This window comes from Larimichthys crocea, chromosome XIII (genome assembly GCF_000972845.2).
Source record: "Larimichthys crocea isolate SSNF chromosome XIII, L_crocea_2.0, whole genome shotgun sequence".
In the NCBI taxonomy this organism is placed as follows: domain Eukaryota; kingdom Metazoa; phylum Chordata; class Actinopteri; family Sciaenidae; genus Larimichthys; species Larimichthys crocea.
The window spans coordinates 44,256,058-44,271,662 of record NC_040023.1 but is presented as its reverse complement, the minus strand read 5'-3'; the positions used below and the strand labels follow the sequence as shown (position 1 = coordinate 44,271,662).

Genomic DNA, 15,605 nt, shown 5'->3' with positions numbered 1-15,605 from the left:
GTTTCGCTGTATGGTATTGCATATTTCAAAAGTAGCTTACACAAAGCTTTTCAGCTGAGCGCAAATTAAAGGATCAATTTGAAGGATTAAAAAAATATCCCAGGGAATTGAAAGGCCTCATTAAAGTCAAATCAGTGGTCACGATGCTTGTCTTGCTGTTGATGCACAATCGTAAAATGCTGCTTACTGAGATATTATTTAAAAACAGCATGGCCGAACATTTTTTAGAAAACTGTGCAGGAGCACTTTCAGATCTATGATAATTTGAGCATGGCCCCTTTTCTTGTTGTTGACTTTTTATCTCTGTTAGGTGGTCATCTGGACATTCGGTTTGTGACCTGTGAACTTTTCAGAGAAAACAGCATCTGCAAACTTTGTAGGAACCAAAAATAGCTCCCACAGGATTCAGATGACGCTTTGCTTCCGCAGTACTCTGAAACGCAAACATTATCTGTTCGAGCTAATCAGTTTTTTTTTTGTTAGACGTCAAACAGAAATGAGGCAACCCGAAAGGGTTGGGGACAAAGTAAATATGAATTGCTTACAGTGTCACACAATTTTAAATTATTCAAAGACTAATAATTGTAATACTCATATTCCTGGTCCTTATTCTGAATTTTTATCTGAATTTGCAGAATTTGCATCAGGCTTGATCCTTAAAACAGATAAAGTAATTATTGTAGGTGATTTTAATATTCACACCACTTGTGAACCTAGTGTCCGCCTCTTTGGTTCGCTTACCACCTGTTGTCACACTTGGAGTTGTTTTTGATCAGGATTTGTCCTTTAACATCCACATAAAACAAATTTCGAGGACTGCATTCTTCCACTTACGTAACATCGCCAAAATCAGACTCATCTTGTCTCAAGCGGATGCAGAAAAACTAGTCCACGCATTTGTTACTTCTAGGCTGGACGATTGTAACTCTTTGTTATCAGGCTGCTCTAATAAGTCTCTTAGGACTTTGCAGCTAATTCAGAATGCTGCTGCACGTGTTCTGACAGGAACCAAGATCAGAGATCACATCTCTCCCATTTTGGCTTCCTTGCACTGGCTACCAATAAATCTAGAATAGAATTTAAAATTCTTCTCCTTACTTACAAAGCTCTTCATGGTCAGGCACGATCATAATCATCTAAAAAAGCTCATAGTACCTTACTACCCCTCTAGAACACTGCGCTCTCAGGATGCTGGGTTCCTTGTGGTTCCTATAGTTTCCAAAAGTAGATTGGGAGCCAGAGCTTTCAGCTATCAGGCTCCTCTTCTGTGGAACAAACTACCATTCTGGGTTCAGGAGGCAGACACGGTCAACACCTTTAAGAGTAGACTTAAGACTTTCCTTTTTGATAGAGCTTATAGTTAGGGCTGGGTTAGTCATGAAATATCAATTGTTAAATCTAAATGGCATTAATATAAATTATCCAAATAAAGTGTTAACCACTAGAACTCTCCAATCTCTCAAATGGACCTCGGATCTCTCAAAGTCTGTTTTAAAAGATTTTAACAGGGTCCAGCTCACACTGAGTCATACACAAATGTTGGGAATCAGGCTGGAAATCTTCCATGACTCACAGCACCTTGGTCTGGGAGACACGGCTGAAATGGCTTCTGTTATGTTCAGTTAAATGGATTTACACTGTAGAACGCTGGACTAAAACCAGCATTTGCACCATGTTGCGAAAATCTTAAATTTCAGCTGAACCACAACAGAAATCAAAACTGTGGCGAAAACTGTCTCATCAGTTTCATCATATTTGTCAACTTACCAGAAAAAAAATGCTTCTCATGTGGCTGTTCAATCAAAAGCAACTGATATGATCTGTACTTAATAGTAGATATGAAAGAGTGACACCGGGGCACGTTAGACATCTTACACTATGTGCACAGCCGAAGGTAATTGTCGGAGAAAACGAGACAGTCTGAGCTGAGCCACATCTGGTCAAAACCTTTCTTTTTACGTCTCGTTGGGCTTACTCACGGGAAAAAAATGAGTACAGGACACAAGCTTACTACTTTTACGAGGCATTATGAAACTGTGCCTCAGTTTTAGAAGATTAGAAGCAAACAACAACAATATAAACCCTACAAATCTCCTCTCCAAAGCTGAACCAGAAGAGACTGAGCTGTAATACTATTGGTGGACTCTAATCATGTGTTGCGCTTGGCAAACACACTTAGGACGGAGAAAAAAACCTTTACAAAAAGTTCAAATAGAAACCTGCAAATCCAGCAGCTTCTTAGCAGCCTTGTGCAATGTTTCTGAGAACTTAAATCACTGGGTGTTTATGGGAGAGGCAACTTGCGTTTCTTTGTTGTGATTTGGGGATTTGAAAGGACGCTTTTGCAATGTGAATCTTTGAACTTGTGGATGTGTCCAGTTTTTGATTGATCATTCAGCTGAAAATGGGTGCTTCTGTTTCAACATCACCACCAGATAAACAGAAAATGTGCCACAAGTGATCACTTCCAAAAGAAGCTTTTATGAAATACAGATAGCCTGTGGGTCATGTTGATAAAGCCTAGACTTGTTGCAAGTCAGCAGATACAGATACACACTCACTTGCACACACACACACACACACACATACATGTAATATTCTTGCCTTAATATCATCGTAAACAATGCCATCTCTGACACTTGAGTACTTTGTCATGTTCCTAATACATTTAGGCCTAATTAAAGGGCACACGCTGCAGTGCCCCTCTGACTGGGGCAACTGTCACAGCGCAGTATTTCGCAAGCCTCATATCCATGGTCATCCTCGTATCCATGACATCTGTAGACAACCAAATATAAACACACACAGTCAGCACTAATAACCAAGCTGCAGGACACTATCGACTGTCTTGTGCTCAGGGTTGGGTTGTAATGGATTACATGGACTCAGGATAAGAATACAAAAAAAAGTAACTATGATCAGCCCAGATAAAATGTGAAAAAAAAAACATATTATGTTATAGATGCATTGTCAAGAATGACTTGATCACATTTTTGATCGAGTCTTGAAAAGTATGTCAGTTTACAAACTATGAAACTTCATGGCATCAAGCGCTCTATTAACTACGGTGTGTTCTACTTTGTGGCAGACCTTATGGTGTTGAGTCAAGATGGAAGTTTTAAGCAGCAGCAGCAGCAGCAGCAGCAGCAGCAGCAGCAGCAGCAGCAGCAGCAGCAGCAGTCTTTCCAAAACAGTCTCACAGTCCTGGAAATATCTCCATTACTTCCACTTCAAAAATGTGCAACAAAAGAACATTTATGTCCAATGCAAAATGCATTTTATTTGCACTGAAAAATGTTTTTTAAAGAGAAAAATATTTCATTTGATTATTTGTGGAATTCTTTTTTGTTGCTGATGCAATATTTCTAATGTTTGATTCAGAAGTAATCCAAAATTATTCAGATCAAATGTAATCCACTAGATTATATTACAAATTACAAAAAAATAAATGTTATTGTATTCAGTAACTAGATTTTAAAGGAATCTGACCAACCCCGCTCATACTCATGCATAATATCTCATCAAAACTCAAATGTAAAAACACCTCCAAAACAAACACATGCCTTGTGCTCATGTGCAATGACAACATCTACTATTAGCTGTAAGGTTTGAAAAAACACATGACAGTTTCTCTTGCACATGTCAACAAGTCTGTCATGGCTTGCTATATAAAGCAATAGCAATCGTCACACACTGGAAAATGTGTGCGATGCAAACAAAAAGAACATGAGCGTACTAGGCCTGAATCAGAGGGAGGAGCTGTGATCTTGCTCTAGTTCATCATTAATAGTATTATTCATAAAGTATAGTTCTTAAATATCTCGTTATAAACATAAACATTCATACTAATCTGCAATTTTGCTGCTGTTAATCCACTAGGAGATTATTAGCAGATTTTAGATAATGTTGAGTGTTACAGTGAATCATAGCAGCCCTCACATGGTTCAGGGTCACTCTAGTTCTGAGGCAAAGGTTGCGTGGTTCAGGTCAGCTTGACCGAACCTCAAATCCAAAAACGTGTGTGTGCACGTTGCCGCTGGGTTTTCATCAATAGCCAAGAAAACCTGGCTTGCCCTTTTTCTGCGGAATGGCCTAGCGCTGTCAGATGTCCAAGAACAGACGGGCTCCAGGAGGTTGTGTGGAAGTTTTGCCATCATTATTCAAAAAATAGGACAGGCTCATAGATTATCCACACTCGGTGTCCTGTAGTGTGTGAGATAATATCTCGAGGGATGAGTGTTTGAGCCAAAGTACTTACCAAACATTCATTTACCTTACTTACTTAATGGACAGTTGAGAAAATATGATGGAAATCTACTGAAATGGCATTCACTTGTATCAACAGTAGTGGTATAGACCCATCAATCAGATCCAGCCATTGAAGTTTATAATATTATTGTTAACTTGTGGTTTCCATTCACGTCTAAGTTCAATGTATGTCACAGAGAAGTATCTCTCATGCTTTTTGAAACACTTCAAGTATTCAAGGCTTTTATCTGATCTAGTCTGGTTCCACCCATTACTATTGTTGAGTCTCTGGCAGAAAACATTTACAGTCTTTCACCGTCACATCTGATCATTCAACAAAAAGAGTCTTAGGATAATTGAGTGTCAAGCTACAATCACACAATCAGCTGTTGGGTACTTTGGTGTGCAGCATTACAAATCCAAAAATAATATATACTCTGGAAGTCCATGCGTGCTGCATCAGTAATAGCAGTTATGACAGGTGTATTTTGTTCAGGTTGGATGTCCTGAAACATCATGAATTTTGGATGATCTTACTCATAATGTCCCCCCACCCTTGACCCACATGCGCACACTACTCCTCTCGCTTTAAGTAAGTGTAAATGGTGTCCATGAAGTGCTTCTTAAAAGGGTTACGCTATCTCTGGTACTCTCACTCCACCCACCCCCCAACCCTTTCAGCAGTAGTCTACAGTTAGGCAGCGTTTTCTGTCAGGTTGCAAATGCACTCAGCTATCCATCTCAGCCAGCTTGAGGTAGTGTGGGGTGATAACGCTAGCAGAGCTAATGGCACGTTGCATACGCCTGTCGTTGGGTTTTGAGGCTAACTTGTGGTGAGAGGTTTGAGGATAGGAGATGGGGAGTCCTGCTGTTTTTGTTTTGTTTTTTTGAGGTTAGTGGTTAACGCTGCACATCTGACAGACAGACATAGTAGGAACCTATTCAGAAACTGCCTTGATGCCGGATGTCTTCAATGGCTGTGGGAAATATTGTACTAACGCTTTCGGAACACATTACCGATCACACATTGCAGCAGAGGCGCTGTGGAAACTCGCAGTTTCTTTTTTATCTGAGCTGCAATGCGGTGACATTTACGGGGCATGCTATCAGAGGATTGTAGTGAAGAGCACAGAAGCAATGTCGAAGACTGACAATAAAAGTTGTCCAGTCAATTTATTTGTAGGGCCCTTAATAACTCTTATGGTTGTACCGCACTTGATCAAAATGGAAATAACATCTGAAACCATAGACCTTCAACTGAGACTGAATCTGAATTAAAACCTCAACATGAAGAAGATATCTTTTTTTTTGTTTGGCTGAGTAAGGATGAAACATCCAAACCCACATTAAACGACACATGGTTACTAATAGACAGTTAGGCCATCACACGACAGGCATACTGCACGTAGTATATGTGTTTATTACTTCAGGACATAACATATGTTTTTAACATTGCTGGTACTAACAATAATTTCCCTCCTGTGTGGTTTTAGTAAATAGGACCTCCAGTTTCTCCTGAGGTATATAAGTTTAAAAGACTTTTGTTCTATGATGATTATGATACCAAAACAACCTGATACCCAAACTGTGGCTCACTGAGATCTGACATCTGCTAAGTTTAAAAGTTCCCGTAAGAGCTATTAAAGTTATGGAATGTACAAACTATTTTGGTCTGATGAGGATGCCTAGTAATTTCCCATAAGGTCAACTTTCTTCTCCTACCACAGGTATTTTCCCTGGGCAAGCCCCTGCAATGGGTGTGTACACTAGCACAAGCGCAGCTGCACCAAGTGTGTGTATTCCTGTGTTTTATTTCAATGCAAACATCTGCTACGAATGTTAGTTGTGTATGAGCATGTGCGAGACTGATGATGCAATTTGAGATTTGGCATGGACGCATTTCTTTCTTGTCTGTCTGCTGTGCAGTGTGTGCATGAGTGTGTACAAATGTGGTTCATCCGGGGGCAGGTATAGAACGACACTAAGTTACCTCTCCCGCTGTGCAGATGACAGTGGCAGGAAAGCAGACCTGTCCAGGCCACAGCGAAACCTCACATTAACCTCATTTATCTGTGTCGCAGCTCATCACCTGACCCTGCCGTGCACTCGCTCTCTGATGAACACACTGGCAAGACACAAACACATGCATGCACACAGTGAAAAAACCTAAAAATCTTAAGGCGCGCATACGCACAGCAACTCGTGCACACACATAACATATATAGTTAAACCGGTTTTCCTCAACACAACTTCACACAGCTAATGAAATGCGTGATATAGCACCATATGTTTTCATATTATTTTCAACTTTTAAAAATGTAAGAGCATACAGATACTGAATTTGTCTTTATTTTAATCAGCACCGCTCCATGCACAACACTTGCGCTGTGTTTTTGTCGCTACACTCAAAGCAGGAGTAATGCCACCATCTTAGCTCATGTCCATGTAATTTATAGCTCCAATTAAGTTGCCTCTCCTCAGCCAACAATGTATACAACCTGCTACTTTCAAGGGACCTGTTGGTGCTCATCGAGCAGCAGCAGTACCAGCAGTGGGACAAACCTTATGAAAATATAAGATCATCAAAGATTCTAGTTTAGGATGGTGAAAGAAAAACTGAGAGAGATACTCTCTAAAGAGGTCCTGATACTGTAATTGGTGATGGACTCGTGGGGCTCGTGGGCAGGCAGAGAACATCCTGACTCACTGAGGTCTTATCTCTGTCAGCAGTGTTTTAGCACACCTCTCTGACTGCCATAGACACATGTCCCTGTTCCAATGTCATGAGCTTACTACATAACTAAAGGAAGGGCCAGAAATAATAGCCAGTCAGTCAGGCAGCCAGCGAGTCAGCTAGACGGGTATCCAAAAAGCTTGTCAGCTAGCTCGCCTGCAGCCAAGCATCCAGTCAAATGTCCGGCCAGATGAAGCTGATCCACGGCCATCTAGCCTTCCAGCCATCCAGTAAAAAAAAAAATTGAACTGGCCAAGCCACAACTACCAACCAGCCAGCCAGCCAAGCCGGACAGACAGACAGAAAAAGCCAGCAATCCAGCAACTTGCTCTATTCAAACCACACCACAGCTCTGTCGGACAGGAAATAGTTTCAGCCTTACAGACACTGTTTTAAATATTGCCTGTGGTTTGGTTGCACAGGCTTGTCCCAACCTGTCCTCCACTGCCCACCCATGTATGCCCCTGACCATATGGTGACCTGAGTCCAGTGTTTTCATACAAAGGCGGGCAGAGATAACAACTGGCTGTGGACAGACCGGAATTGAGGACTCCACTGCACATGCCACATCACAAACCATCAATGAAATGAGATGTTTGTGGATGCATTGTACTTGGCATCAGCGTCCTTAAGGAGTAAACAGTAGTAATGGAAAGCAACTTTGTGCCAAAAACAACATTGGTGAAGGGTGGGTTTTGGTATTCCAGGGATTGTTTCTATCACTGGCCATTTTCCTGTTATTGAATTCCTCTCTCTAAATGCATATCCTCCTGGCTCAGACATTGTTGTAAGTCATTGTTGATACCCACACACCCACCTTGCAACTGAGAGTCTGGGGGCTTCAGTCCCAACAGTTCAGGTAGAAGAACTAACTGGTATTTGGTAAGATTTTTCAACTTAAATGTACATTTATTGCATGATTTTGTGTGACAGGCACATAATGGGCCCACCTCACCAAACATTTAGATCTAACATAAAGTTTTGTATACTTTAAGGTGCACATTTGTATGATCTTACGGTAACATTACAGAGGTAGCATTGCAGGCACCAGAGTTCAAACAGCAATGCTTCTATTTTGGCCACAGCATGCATAATTGACTTTGTTTGTATGTGGGAAGTCAGTGAGGGAATACATGTACATACAAGTACATAATTGTACTTTTAAAAGGTACAAATTGCACAAACAGACAGACCTCTGTTGTACCTTTTTCTAAAAGTGAGGGTGAGTATGGATAGCATGAGGTCATTTACACTTTTTCTGCCTGTCTGTGCTACACTTCTTGACAGAATCAAGACTATAAGGGATTTTTGACATTGATACTCAAAATACTTCAAATGCAATCAATAGTTATTTTGATTAATATATTTACACAAGCCTGTTAACCTAAATGAAGTTTTCACATTATTTCCTTACTTTGATGCTAATGTCTGTGTAATATAAATAGAAATTATTACATTTGCGCTACAATATACCGTACGTAAATGACCCTTATTCCTAGTATTCTTCTTTCTTCTCTCTTCTCAATCACTTTCCATCTGGCTGTGTACCAGGTTGTCAGCTTATCCATGTCCCAGGCCTGAAGCTCTATGGGGAAGAGACGAGTCTGCAGGACCTGTCTGAATGCCAGTCAGTGTCAACTCCCAACTGTAATCCTCTACTGCCTCTGATACGGATAAGGCAGAGAAGAGAAGAGAAGAGAAGAGAAGAGAAAAGAAGAGAAGAGAAGAGAAGAGAAGAAGAGAATCCAGTTGCAAGAGGACGTGGCAACACGGAAGATTGAAGAGAACAACAGAGTTTGAGGTTACGTGAGACAACAAAATGTTTTTTAAGTGGGGAGATGAGATGATATTATTTAGAGAAGGGACTTGGAGAATGATCTATGCAGGGGAAAAAAAGATTCAAAAATGCTGTGGCTTTGTCACTGAGTGAGCCACAGTTGAAAGGGCTTAAGGCCATTGCCGTATGATGCACTACATAATATCATTAAACATAGCGAAAAATAACTCTAACCACATTTGGATGTCCTGTGAAGAGTGAGCTGTTATCAGTTCGGTCCTCCTTCATTTAACTTGGCCCTCAAAAGGCCAATGCTTAAAACCAGTTCCTCTCATCCAGGCTTGGAGTATGATCAAATATGTATCAAGGCAGAGAGATCAAAGACCCATTGCATGATGACTTACATGAGGCATCACATTTGATGTATAGTTTGGGCACAGGAACTATCTTTCTAGAGAGAGTTTATGAAACAGCTCTGAGGATTTTAGCTGATTTTGATGAGTTGCTTGGATACAAATTGATGCAGGAGCTCAGATTTGTAGTCTAAAAACTTGGCCTTTTTTGTGCACCACAAGAGCACTCATGTCATCATTTAGACACTATATGCTCTAGAGTTCAGTCCAGTTTAGCCTTTTATAGCAAATCGCCTGGCATATATACAACTGTATATCATGTCAGCTACACTGGCAGCCATTACAGAGCCCAAGCCAACAGGCGGCTGAACTAAGTCCCAAAGCCAGCTTCCTTTTTTCACATGGTTATTGAGCCATGCAGTGGCTTATCGACCCGACACTGTAACACAAGTTTGTAGGATGGTTTTAGTCCTCTCTCCCTCTATTTCTCTCCCTCTCTCTCTTTCATTCACACACTGGGATTACCTTGGTCATTCAGAAGATTGGTATTGATTAGATTGCCACTTCAAAATTAAGAGGGTAAACGCAGAAGCAGGGTCACAAAGACTGCAAATTTATACATGCACTCGCACACAAACACACAAATATAGATCCACGTGTACTGTAAAGGGCTAAACTCAACAACAATTCTCTTCTGAATGTTATAATGAATGTTTGGATTGAATTATACATTTAAAAAGACAAGTGCCTTTCATTGACCCTATAATACCAGCGACATGTCTTTGCACATAGAGTGCAGATTTAAGTGCTCGTCAATTGAATTGCTATTTCTGTCCCATACAGACAGCAGTCTAAGAAACACAAGACTGCGCACTGAGCACTGAAGCCACGCACTCACAGACTGTGGAATGTTCTTTCACACAAAATACAAAAAAAAAAAAAAAAACTCTCATTGATCCCCTTTAAAAGCAGTATGCTGTGTGCGAGTGTGTCCTTTCTCTTGTGTTCATGCACGTGTACTCGGTGCTCTCATGAATAGAGGAGGATGAAAGGAAAAGCTGAAAAGGTCTGAGCGCGCCGCATGGTTCAACCAGACAGCTCAATCTCTTGATCTGCCTCCACCCACATGGCCACTCTTTATTTTTATAAATCATTTTTCACATACACACCTTGATGTCTTACTACCCACATTGCTGCGTAGCTCCTTGTGTAAAAGGAGATTGACTTTTTGCATGTGAAAGTGGTGTAAAACAAGAGCAAGCGAGGTGTAAAATATCTAATCAATACAATCAATATTTATGTGCAGTTTGTTTATTCATGTTGCTCTGTCTCTTATCAGTGTATAGTTATCTTTGAAGACAAATATTTTTCCATGTATGTGTACATTATTAGAAGTGTGTAATGTCTGTTCTCCTGCAGCACAGGGTTTGCAGCCAGGCCTGAAGTGGCAAATAAAAGGGATACATGACGAAAACTTGAGAGCTGTTAGCTTCTTATTGACGTGGTGTTGTATTCAACAGATTATTTGTTGCAAGCATCCTTGATATACGCTCAGATGTCTGCCTACAGCTCTTACAGACTTCACGGTGATCTGGCAGAGGACAATGCACGCCAAAATGGCAGGATCACGAGATATGAGTAAATGCTATGTCACGTTACGCTTATTTGTGTTCATCCTTCACTACACCTCTGCCCGCAGTGTGTAACCTGTCAACGTTATCCTGTCAGCAAATATTGAGAGTAAGTACTGTTGTTCCAACTAATTTCTCTACAAATACACACAGATAAACACAAACACCTGTTTCAGCCATTGGCCGATCCATTCGCCCCTCCTACCCACCATCCACTCTGTCCGTATTTGCAGGTTGGAGCATAGAGCCATTTCTGTCACTTACGTATTGAGCCGTGAAAACCTCCACCCAATCATTACCTGCAAATCTCTCACTGTCTCTCTCCACCACACACACACTTTTTTCCTCTTTCTCCTTACATAGGCAGAAATGTTCCACAGACAAAGACAAGACTCATGCATGATCTAGCAGATGTGTGTATTCATGTGTGTTTGAGTGTGTGGGTCGGTGTGCACATATGGCTCTGACAAATGAGCCAAGCTCAGTTAAATGGCTTGTGATTAGGACACATTGGCTTCTAATTGCCTCTCATTACCATTTGAAAGTGAGTGGCGGCTGGAATCAAAGGCTATGGTGGCAGTGGTAAGTATGTACGTGTGCTTGTGTGAGTGTGTGTGTGTGCATGTGTGTGTGTGTGTGTGTGTGGTACGTGGGTGGAAAAGCACACTTGATTCACAGTGGCATCTGCACAATAGAGCACTATAGTCTGGTGTTTCCCTGTCACAAAGCCTTTACATTCACCATCATAACTAAGACTTCCAAGGCTTTCACAAACCTGAAGAATATTGAAGCTGCTATGTCTAGACATAATCAAACTATTTCTGCTCAAATCTAAAACTCCTTGAGCTCCAACTGGTGATCAACTACAACTGCTCCATCTACTGTTCCCTTAATAGCTGCAATACATTTTTCCTTGTGTGTTTTTGAACACATCTGTAATCTCAGCACCTGGTTAATCCATACCTCCCTACCTAAATCCCAACCAGACCCTCTGTTTATTCACCATGTAGAAGCATGCCTGTCATTACCCTCCACCTTTTCTATTAACATTTCACCTCTGGTCTTATGTATTAATCACCTTTAAGACTTGCAGGCGTTAGCTGTCATCCTGAAAGCTCTGGTGTTGGAATGACTGAGTTTAATTTTTGTATTTCATCCCAACCCCTGGAATTCTTTTCAAAAAATCAGTCCTGGAATGTGCTGTTTCCTTTCAGCTTAACTGACATCTGCAAGGCAATAACTATCACAGCCATCACCTAAACTTGCCCTTTGCAAATTCCCCTTTTACTTTATCCCCACTCTTCTCTGCCTAAATCCAGTTTTTAACATGGTGTCTCATAAAATCAATCAATGCTGTATAACAGTTTGTCTACATTACAACCAAAATCTCAAAGACCTTCTCATGGTGTTCCACAGGGATTAATACTGGATTCCCATTGCTTTATCATGTACCTCCTCCTTCTTATTAGACAAGTTATCCTCTGAGTTAATGCTCAGCTATAAATTTCCATTCAAGCCTTGGTGATTACGTCTCTCCCTTTTTCGACCTGTTGCCTCTACATCGCAGAGAACAGGATAAGCTCTGCACACGAAACAGTAACAAAACTGAAATTCTTTTAATATGCTCTAAATATAACTCTACTAATACCATGGTCTCAATATCTCTGTTGCCCATATGTCCCTCTCTGCTTCCCTGTCCCAGGTTATCATAAAAATACACACAACAACAGTCACTTCCATGTCACCTTCAAACTGTACTACAGAGTTAAAAAGACTCCAGGGACCTGCCCCACTCCCCAGTGTTGTTGCTGCTACAGATGTTCTGCTGTCCTGGCAATGTGCTATATAATACTACACTACAAACCCCATACTTTTGTTACTTTAGACTTTGGAGCTATTGGGCATGAAAGGCAGAAACTTATGTTGTGAATATATAGGTAATCTGAATTATTAAACATTAAAGATCACTTAAGTCTGAGATGTGAATACATGGGCCAGGCATACCATTAAATGCAAACGATCGTTCATCACTGTGTCCTAAATTAAATTTTTCACAAAAAAATATAACATTTCTGTTCACCTTGGGCAGTGCAAATGAAATCTTCTGTTATTCAGATCTATGATTGTAGTGTTGCTTTTACTAGACAGCTTTTGTCTATGATTTTTCCAATGACAAAAACACTATGATCAAAAGAAGACCTATGGCAAACAACAAATGCCGCCAAATTATACTCTAATCACCCAGATCTTCACAAAATAAAATCATGTTATGGTCATGTCAACCGTCTAATTAAATGTCATGAAACATTATGTTTACAGGATAAAGCAATCAGCTCTCACAGCCTTAAATGTCTGTACTCACATCCTCCACAGCAAACACAGCTTCCTAAAGTGGTAGCCTCTTCTATTACAATGAAGATCAGTTGTAACAACAGCAAAATAGATATTTCTAAAACATAACCATTAAACCAATGTTGAAGCAGATCAAGGCAAATGAGCAGTAGACTGTATAACAAGTAACTTAACACTGCAAATGTTCCCTAACGCACAATGTTGCTGGTGAGTGAATCACAACGCAGCAGGAACAAACTAGAAAGGCACTGAGAGAGAGCAGACCACCAGTAGTCCAGTCTTTTATGATATGCAAATCTGCAAACACAAACACTATATATATATGTCTGCTTTACAATTTGACCTATGGCTCTTCTTCCTCTGCCCTGTGCTTACAGCCTTCCCAGCAAAGTTTCATGACAGGCTAGTAGTTTTTTTGTTTTTTTTACATAATCCTGCTGACAGACAAAAGACAGACAGAACAAACAAATGGCAACGAAAACAAAACCTCCTTGGCAGAGGTAATAAACAGCAACTTGCAGTTTCATTTAATATCTAAACAGACGGCATCTGTCAGCAGTCAGCCAGCGGAGCCACTTGTATCAATTATTTTGAAGTTTTCATACATTTTTCTTGGCAGACACTCACTTTTAAAAGAACTGAATAAAGATTAGGGTTAAAAGTGACACATTTGCTATTGCTATGCTCGTTAGCTCTGAAATAGTGTGAATGTATCTTTTACCAAAGTTCTACTTCATAAACCAGTACAGTTAAGTGGCCTACTACTGGTGAATGGCAAAGGTGTAGGGTGGCATAACTGGATATTTAAAGCAATATATTTAAGCAATATTACATGTGTTTGTTGCATAATGTGCACACAAGCACTACCCTGAGATTTGAAATATGCTGCATGAGAAATGTAAGAAGTTTTTTATTAACTAAACTTAACTTGCTGTTCCCAAAAGTGAGCTCATCGTCTAGATATATGCTGTCGTGAGTGTGAGCATAAGCTTTCGGTGATATATTTGCACAGCAGCAGACTACTTCATTCATTGCTTAAAGCAGGTTACCTCAACAGGCTGCAGGACATGCCTCAAACATGACAAGGAACATAATCAACAAGTAAAGCTGGCAGCAGACTTTTTCCTTTTTTTTTTTTTTTTTTGGCCTTTCATATCAGAAAAGGAGGAACAGTCAAAAGCATAAAATGCAGCTGGTAGGAAGAACTGCAGCTCTTCATCTTTAGTACACTTGTCCACCCACTTGGTCTCATTTGGATGCCATATTAAATTCATAATGTGCGTGAAAGCATACCACTTGGGACACATAGCCTACCCTGAGTGCAACTCCGAGGTGTAAACAGAGTAAAAATAGCCTGCTATCACAGGCTTCCCTACAGTCCCGTTATATAATGGTCCAAGCTAGGATGAATGACATCACGGGTAGTCCAGCAATCACAAACCTATGTCCTTTACAACCAGCTGGCAGTGTAAAAACACTGTGTAGTGCCGTGTTACATACGCAACAACACATAATAAACGGTGGGGACGTGCAGAATAGATGGAACTACGTGTCCGCAAACACCGGACAAATTACGAGGACTGTGCTTAGTTGTTGTTCGTCTCTTTTTCGTGTAGAGAAAACACTTCCGCGATGGTGAAACGTAATAAAAAATGTAATGCCTGCCTTTGACAGTCCTTGTCAGTAAGAAAAGAGTTCAGAAGAAGACACACACGGCTCGAAGAGACGTTATTTAGCGCCGCATGTCAATGTTAAGCGCCAGGAAACAGTCTTGCAAAGAGCAAATGTTTGAGCCGAGGTCGAGTGGCGCAGTTATTGGAAGTACACCGCCTGCCCGACACGAGCTCGCCCCGGCGGACGCGCTCCTCGCTCGGTCACAATCCAAGCGAACCTCCGCTCTCTTTCGCCCCACTTAAACACTACTCTGCGTTTACGTCCCGAAATGACAAGTACACACACCTAAACCCCTCACGACCCCGCGCCGTTTGGCCACTTCAAAATAGGTCAGAGGGCGAAGTAAACATTTTTCCAAGGCTTTGAAGTAAACCAGAGCGCCAGCGCCACCCTGCCCAGTTCTTCCAGCCATTTTCTCTACTACAACACAGCTCCGGAGGAGAAAAGTGGCATGGAGAAAAGCAATGACAGGTTGGTGAAACGAGTATTGAATGGACAGTTTTGTGTGACTTACTGTAGGGTGTAACGGGCTGCTGAGTTTGTGTCTCTCCTTGTTGCCAGGGCTCCCCTGCTCTGCTCTGCTCTGCTCCGGCGCTGACGGTGGAAAGCGTCTCCCCTCCTAATGATGTTTGCAGCGCACAGCTAATAGCGCTCTGCCCCCACCTTCAGAGGGAGAGGGAGAGAGAGAGAGAGTTCAGAAATGGAGCAGTTTGTAAGGTACTCATGCAAAAATATGAGAGGAGCTGAGCACACAGCGTCAGAATTACAAGGGAAGTTCAGTGACAGTACTAGGGCGTTATGCACACTAACTGTACACCATTATTAGTTTAGTGTTT

General features: G+C 41.1%; 1 protein-coding gene across 3 annotated transcripts in view; it reads right to left on the bottom strand.

Annotated features, from left to right (window-relative positions):
• atxn1a (ataxin 1a) overlaps positions 1 to 15,405 on the bottom strand; it is a 90,469-nt gene extending 75,064 nt beyond the window's left edge. For 2 of the 3 annotated variants that reach the window (XM_019268373.2, XM_027287347.1), the window contains exon 1: positions 15,284 to 15,405. The gene's annotated coding sequence lies outside the window, so the exon portion shown is untranslated. Of the gene's footprint in view, positions 1 to 6,238; positions 6,374 to 15,283 lie in introns of all 3 variants that reach the window. The other variant, XM_027287348.1, reaches the window with a different exon arrangement.
• Positions 15,406 to 15,605: the final 200 nt, after the last annotated feature.